At 37.6% G+C, this 8,419-nt stretch overlaps 1 non-coding gene across 1 annotated transcript; it reads left to right on the forward strand.

The window, feature by feature from the left end:
• The first annotated feature begins 7,984 nt into the window (after positions 1-7,984).
• On the forward strand, positions 7,985-8,067 carry trnal-cag. Its single transcript has one exon. It is a non-coding gene; the product is annotated as a tRNA-Leu (tRNA).
• The last annotated feature ends 352 nt before the right edge of the window (positions 8,068-8,419 follow it).

Below are 8,419 nucleotides of genomic sequence, written 5' to 3' on the forward strand. Positions count from 1 at the left end.
ACAATTTGCCAACATGAAGAAAAATGAAACCATTATATTTAGAACTTAGTTTCAAAAGGCATGGTTGGATTCAGACTCACTGTAAAATGTCACGGCTGTGCTGTCGTACCTTCTGGAGATTAAAATGCATTATTCCATTACTTTAGTTGATTGTATTAAACCATTCGGAGAGTTTGTATGAGGTGTGTGTTAGCATTTTGCTATATTAAACTAAAACATTTTAGATTCAATCCATTGTCAAGCATCTTTTCATGTGACTCATTTCTCCCAGTAATCTACCAACCATGTCTATAATTTCAGTAGCACTGTTTCAATATTGTTACCATTTATTTTGTGTGTAATATTTAAAGTTTCATATTTAAAACAGATGCAGCTTCTAGTGAATTAATCATATTGAGCTTTATTCAAATACCTTTCCTATTCATCATAATAATGTAATCAAGAAATATGAAGATTTTTCAAGAAATAGACACTAATTAAGAAATTTACAGAATTAAAAGATTTCACTCTTACCCTTTAACTAATGCTTATGGTGCATTTTACCACACTTTTCACGGTATGTTTTTGGAGCCAATTTCCATCAAATGTGTATAAACTAGAAACTCAAACTGCCTTAGTACAAATCCACTGAGAATCAATGCCGGTCTTAGTTTAAGGAAGAGCTTAGTTCACTCCATAACTCCTTAATTCATGCGGGGAGGTGGGGGAGGGGGGTTGGTGCGTAATTCCAATTCTCGCCGCATGTCCAGCTAGGACCATTCTATCCACTAAGGCTTTGACCCGAGGGCTTAACAAGAGTTGAGTGAGAAGAATCTAGTTTTCAGTGACTGATTTACTCCTCCATGTCCTATTAACAAGCCAGACTGGCTGCTCTATCATCGGTAGTGTCTTGAAGTACTGTGGACCTGCCTGGCTCAGGAACTGGACTACCAACACAGAGGATCAACTTAATTCTAATATTGTCTTATATTCTACTAATTTTGGAGCTAACTCAGCACCAAAGAAATCTTCCTTGAGACCTTGCAAGTTGGATAAAAATTAACAGGAACTCTTCACAAACCACATGGTGAGCAGTATAGCTCAGCATAAAATGCGTAAGAACTTTTCCATTATTGTCTTGAACCATCCAGCTCAGACACATGCCTCTGTTCACTGAGCAGTTTTTCCACCAGTTAGTAATGCAGAGCTTCAGTAACTGTTTATCTCTCTGCATATCAATGAAGGTAGTTAGCAAGCCCTGGATATATGAACCCAAATTCCAGGTAACACCTTCTAGCAGGTGTTGTTCTAAACCCTAGAGATTTCTCATCAACTATTCGATAGACATCTGCCTTCGGTGTGGTGGAAAAATCTCATGTTATTAATGATATTTGTAATGTTTCTACACTTCAAAGGGGGGGATGGAAGTGATCCTGAAACCATTTCCTCACAATAATAATAATAATCCTTGCATTTGATAAAGTGCCTTATCATGTCTAGACGTCTCAAAGTGCTTCACAGAATATATTGTAAAGTGAATTATCTGTATGTTTTGTGGGCAAAACGCAGCAGTCAATTGTGCACAGCAGTGTCCAACAAACAGTCATGGATTGAGTGACCAAATTATTATTATTATTTTTTAAGGGGTTATTACCCCTGGAAAAGCAATCTGCCAAACGATTAACAAACGGCTTCCTATTTACTGTTAGGTAAACAGAGGCATGTGGATTAAGGAAACTTGCCCAATGTTTCGCCCTCCCGGGAGTCAAACCCAGGTCCTCTCGCTTGCGAGAAGTGCTCTAACCATTAAGCTACAGAACTCCATATGTCAGGAGCAGATTGCTCCATCACAACTCACAGTGGCTGCTTTATACTGCATACTTTGGATTGATTTGGCACAAACAGTGCCGTACAGGAGCAGCAATAATTGCCTCGCTAGTTCCAGTTTTTCACACGTACCTTTTAACTTGAAACAAATCCTCGAGTAGATTCAATGCCAAATACTGGATCTCGCAATGGGCAGAGTATTTCTGGCAAATCAAATTGACTAGGAATTAACAATTATACTTTCTAAAATGAATAAAATTAAACACGAGGATCCTTAGACAGCATGCCAATAAATAACAACCAAAGAAACAGGCTTGAAAGCCTATTTATATACAAATAGCACTGGCTTAATTGTTAATCCTTTCTTATTCTTTTAATATGGCTACAGAGCAATCTCTAGTAGACTCTACGTTGAAACCCAATTAGAGGTTTTATTAAACTACAAAAAGTTTGCTGAATAAATTCTGCTGAAGACTGAATTATAAGGAATAATTTAGAGTTAAAGTACCAGTATTTGTAAAGTCAACTGGAGCTGAAAGGCACGAGTGGAATTAGTGAGCTAATTTTTTCCTAATGGAAAAGATATAAAATATACAATATCCCAACAGATTTGGAATTTTGGTGTGAAAGCTTCTTAACAGATTGGATGTGACAATTGTCTGTAATGAGAAGTGAGTTTCTCACGGTTTCCTAGACGACAATGCCCCAGAAAAAATTGTTCTGAGCACTCCGCGATGCTGCTCCGTAAGAAGGGTGCTATAAATATGCAAGTTGTTATTGTTGTTCATTCACTTTATAGTTATTTGTAGGACATTGTTAAGCACAAATTGCCTGCTTCATTCATTTACAAAATATACAGTCACTACACTTCACAGCGCTTCACAGAATATACTGTCAAGTGAATTGACTGTATATTTTGTGGGTTAAACGTGGCAGCCAATTGCGTATAGCAGTGTCGTGGATTGAGTGACCATTTTTTAAAAGCTATTATTACCCCCGGAAAGTGATCCGCCAATCAATTAACCACCTGGGTACTACTTACTGCTCGGCAATCAGAGGGATGTGGAGTAAGGAAACTTGCCAAAGGTTTCGGCCTGCCTAGGAATTGAACCAGGGTCCTCTCTCTTCCAAGGCTAGTGCTCCTGCCAATACACTACATGACCCTATCATTATCATAGTGCTTAATACCACAGCCATAACATTATCAGAAGGTCCTTGAACACCAATTGATTTGGCCATTTTTTTTTACACATAATTTACTCAATATTGTTTCCATTAATCTCTGCTTAATGTTTGCAATTAACTGTCCATATCCCTTCTGAATAGTTGTACTAAAGAAATGCACTTCATTTCTAATTACTAAAGAAGTTCATTCTTTGTGCAATCCTAAAAGTGAATATTGAGGTCCTGTAATTATAATACATTCATAAAATGTCCGTTCAAAACTTGAACACTACAATAGCTGTTTTTGCTAAGCCAATTTTAACACAACATCATATTTCAGCAAGTTTTTAGCATAGTCCAGGATTTCAACCTGTGATCTCTGATCTGAGTAACTGACTTTGCATTCACCTTTTCAGTCCAAGGATGCAAGTTAATCATTTCAGTTGTGGGTACAGTAAACATTAATATAGCAGGAGATATCTGATATTGCTTGCTTGGCTCAAGTAGGAGTAGCACAATGAAATACAGGAGGAAATGAAGGAGTCATTGAGATGCTGGATGGGATATAACAGAGGAGCTATGATATACAGGAAGATATTCTTGTGGGCTGGACAAGCTCAGTTTATTTCTAGTTTATTTTATAAACAAAGCAAAAAATGTAGCAAATAACAAATTTAAGAATACGTGATTTAAGAACAAAGTATGTTTTGCATAAAGAAAGACAAATTCCACCTGGGTCTATATTTACTCTATTTTCAAAGCATTTCAGAAGAATTTGACTAATTGTTAAATTCAATCTTAAGTTTGAACCATTAACATCTGCAGTTACAAAACCAAAAAGCAAGTTTTTAAAGATTTTTTCGGTCAGCCTGTTGTCCAATACGTGCGGAAAATTGTCACCTTGCTTAAGTGTTTCCAAACAGACTGAGTATCCAAAAAGTCACCTACACATGGAAATTTATGTGTCTGGAATGGAATGTGTACTTTCTTCTGGTGGATGTACCCTGCTTAATAATTCCAGAGAGTTTTACTAAGGTTTGGTAAGAGCCAAAGCTTGGCGACTCCAGAGTGTGTTGGGATACTGTTGGAGTTTAACTAGCAGCAATGAAAATGAATGCATCATATTAGAAATGTGTTCGCTTCTTCAATAAACACTAAGTTGTGAAATTACTCAAAATATTCATGATAGAGACTTATTGCAAAGTCAACAAACAGGACATGAGTTCAATTCATTTAGCATACTTGATTTCGGTTAAGATACATCTGCAAATCTACACCAAAGATGTTCCACATTCTTTTTTATTGAGGATGGAAACACCTTGGAACAGTGATTGCATTCATACATACACTAGTCAATGAATGGCACATCTATCAAAGCTGACAGATGTTGTTAGGTAAATTTGTTGGAGACAAACATATCTGCCCTAAACAGTTGTTTGTTCCAAATTTGAAAAACATTATCAAAGCTGAATAATGCTATCCAATGTGAACCAGTGTTTCGTAAGGCTCAAAAAAGCTTTTGCTTTTGTATCTGTCATGTTCTTCCATTAGAATAGATAGCATCTCTAAAGCAAAACACCAAAAAGCTATTTAAATAAAGATAAGAAGCATTTCACATTTTGCAACTAAATGAGAATAACAAAATATATGCTCTTTTCTTTTTAGCAGTGGTATGCATCAGGAATTTGTAATAGTCAAATCCTCTTGCAGAGTGTAACATAATGGTCACAGGTTGACTAGACAGCAAGAGGTGCAGGAAATCAACTTCATCAAGGTCAATTTTTAATTCAGTTTTGCAACCTTATTTTAGCATTTGTTTCTGTTAAATCACTTCCATGCCTGACAAAAGAAAGATGGATAGGCCACTGATATTGTTGGTAAAATCCTGCAGTAGGTGAATGGTACAGAAATGAAAATTATGAAAATTATTATGAATGGTACAGCAATGAAAATTCTCCAGCAAAAGCAAAATCTATCAGAATTTAACACTGAGAGGAGGAAAGGTTGCGCCTTAGAATCTAATCATCCTTTGTCATTGATAGATGATGCTGTCTGAACTGATCAGCACTGGTTCACTGAGAATGAAGAATGGACAAGGCAGAGCAGATCCAATAGAGATGGACCTGTTAGCGTAGCAAGCCTTTCACCTGTCACATTATTGCATTTAACTTGATAGTCTTCCAGTGGTGACACGTGTCGGGGTTTCTGATCGGACATTTATCCTCCATTTAATAGTACAAGGCAGAAATGATTAAAAGGCAGCAAACTGAATATAGGACATAAGACAGGATCATCAGTACAATAAAGTTAATACGTTGCATCTCTTATTCATGATAATTAAAATAAAAGATTCTGATTGAAACATTGAAAAATATTATCAGAGGTGGCGTAAAATATTCTGGAGTTCTTATAGGAAGTTGCTAAACTATGGGATGAGGACTTTCCAACCAATGGAAATAAATTGCAGAAAGCACATTTGGTAAAGTTTCACATATGAGACTTTCAAAGAAGGGCAAGGTTTGTGAGATGAATGGAAAATTCCTGGTTAGGTTGAAAACTGGTTAATAACAGGAAGAGTAGCAGGTGATGATAAGGTAGAAAAACCTGGGGCTGAATTCAGAAATAGTCTGTTCTAGGGCAACCTGACACTCATCTCTGAGTCACAGACAGATAGAGTGGAGCTCAGTGGTTAGAGCACTCGCTTTGCAAGCGAGACACCTGGGTTCAATTCCAGGCAGGGCGAAACCTTGGGCAAGTTTCCTTACTCCACACGCCTAATAATAATCCCTCCAAAAACAATAATAAATTGGTCATTTTCAATCTATGACTGTTTGTGGGACATTGCTGTGTGCAATTGGCTGCCACGTTCGCCCACAAATATACAGTCAGTTCACTTTACAGTGTGTTCTGTGTAGCGCTTTGGGACGTCCTCCTGACGTGAAAAGCGCTATATCAAATGCAAGGATTATTATTATTATTATATGGAGGTTCAACCGCCACATCTGAACTTTCAAATAGGCTGACACTCAGGGGGAGCTTTCCCGTTGCTTGTCCAGCTACAATCACCGTATCTCTACTGAGAGTGCTACAGAGGGCTGGCTCAATTCCGAGATTCCATTGCCAGCACATCACTGGAGGCAATACAGCACCTGGGAGACCCTGCTTACCTCCTTTCCCAGGAAGGATAGTCACTAGTTGGTTGTTTGACAACCAGAAAGTGTGGGTTTGAGCCCTCACTTGGTAATGGTAGGTACAAGGAACTCCCTGCAAGCTTCCTGGTGGTCAACACATCTCAGCATGAAATGCATGAGAGCATTGCCACCAACTTTCTATCCATAGCTCAGGAACACGTCCCTTCCCATTGAACGATGGTTCCACCAATTGGAGGTGCAGAGTTTAAGCAGCAGTTGCATGCCTCTTTGCAGACCAACCACGACATGTGACATATCATGTACCACTAATTTATGAAATAATGATGTTTTTCAGAAATTGGAATTTATTGTTCCATTAATTTTACAATAGTATTCTTCATATGACCTGCTCAGAGCTTAGGTTATCCTCGTGCTCACCATTATGAGTGCACAGTGTCTGATGCTTAGAGCCAGACTTAGTGCTGAGAGGAATTTCACCTCTTTCAATCTAATTTCACTGCTTCATAGCAGGAATGTTGCGAATTGGCTGGGATACAGAGTGGTTCCTCAATCACCATTAATGAATCCCATTTAGAACTACTGCTTTTTCAACTCCATGATTTGTGTTTCTAAAGAGAGGCAGGGTGTTAAGAGATCATTCTGACAAACCCTTTTTTCTTCTTCCTGGCTTTCCTACGCCTCTGATCGTGCCCTAACTATCCTTAGCGAAGATGATAAAATAAAGTCCCATAAATCTTTTCAAGACATTGTTAAACTCCATTAAGGAGGGTCTCATTCAGCACTGCACAGCCACGGATACACATCAATGTGGGAGTTATTTTTGCCAGGTTAGATTAAAAGCATGTACCTCAGCAGTCACTAGTATTAGACGAGCCATTGTAGGGAGACAGGTATAAATCACAAGGGTCTTGTTACCCAATTGACCCAGTGAGCATTGCAGTTGATCATATAGATATATTTGTAATATGGGACCACTCGTTGACAGGCCTGTTTGGCTTTTGGTGCATTTGTTATTCCTTTTTTGGGGTTTTAATTTTGAGCAAATGACCCTTTATCTTAGGCAAAATGAACACTTTAAAATACCTTTCTTAGGAATAAAATAAATGTTTCTAATTTGTAAAAATAATAATGTTTTTATTTATACTTAGCTTTGCAAGGGCTAAATTATCTATCAACGCAAAAAGACAAGAGTAATGGAATTTGGGGAGAAAATTTAAACAACATTTTGTTAAAATCCATATCAAATTCCAAAGATTTTTTTTGTGATTCAAACATTACACATTATTAGAATCAATTTTTTAATGTGTCCTCATTAATGGGTAGGTTCAGAAAAACATTATTTTTCTATTAAAATTCTGTATTTTCTGAGGATTTTAACACAGTGCTAATACGTTATACAACTGGTTAACAAGTCATGGGGTAACACAACACAGGTTTCCTTCCAAGGAACCATTGTGGTGGATTGGGGAGCACATAGGATTGGGAGCTGTTACTTTAAGTGAAACATTCTTTAATTTCAGCTATTGCTGCTTTCAGCCATAAATATCTGACTCTTGGGAGTGTCTGTGTAGCCAGAGGCAGCTCCTATTATCAGAGATTTCTCTCTACTTGCATAGAGAAGGGATATGCTGAGTCTTTTTGGAAACACCAAAATTCATTCAAATATATTCAAGTCTCTTGTCTGCAGAAGAGATTTTGATAAATGTAATATATGATATTTATGTATGCAAGTTTTATCTATCCACTAGATAATTGTCTTTGTACATTTTTCACTAATTACATTTGCTGACATTTAGATCATTATTGTTGTCAAGAATAATTTATGATTACATAGCTCCTTTCTGGCTAGGAGGATACAGTAAGTCAGGATGGCCGAGCGGTCTAAGGCGCTGCGTTCAGGTCGCAGTCTCCTCTGGAGGCGTGGGTTCGAATCCCACTTCTGACATTGTATTTTGCTAAATCAGTTGAACTTAGATACACATATGTTATACTCAGGCTTTATAGTAGTCAGGCCATAACTGATCAGAGCGATGCTTTACAATGCACCAAGACAGTAAACTAAGAGGGTGTAAATTTAGAGTTGCAAAGCCCAATCTCAGAACAGATACCAGGAAGTTTTTCTTTGTCCAGAGGGGTAATTAACAAGTGGAGCAGGTTGCCAGGAAGAGTGATTAAGGTTGTTTTCAGATTCTTTTAAAAACAGTTTGATGCAGTGTTGCTTAGGTAGTAGGGTAGGCAATCTGAAAGGATGGGACATATGGGCCAAAGGGTCTTCTTCATTCAAACCAATCTTGTTT

Source organism: Callorhinchus milii, unplaced genomic scaffold (assembly GCF_018977255.1).
Source record: "Callorhinchus milii isolate IMCB2004 unplaced genomic scaffold, IMCB_Cmil_1.0 Scaffold4, whole genome shotgun sequence".
In the NCBI taxonomy this organism is placed as follows: domain Eukaryota; kingdom Metazoa; phylum Chordata; class Chondrichthyes; order Chimaeriformes; family Callorhinchidae; genus Callorhinchus; species Callorhinchus milii.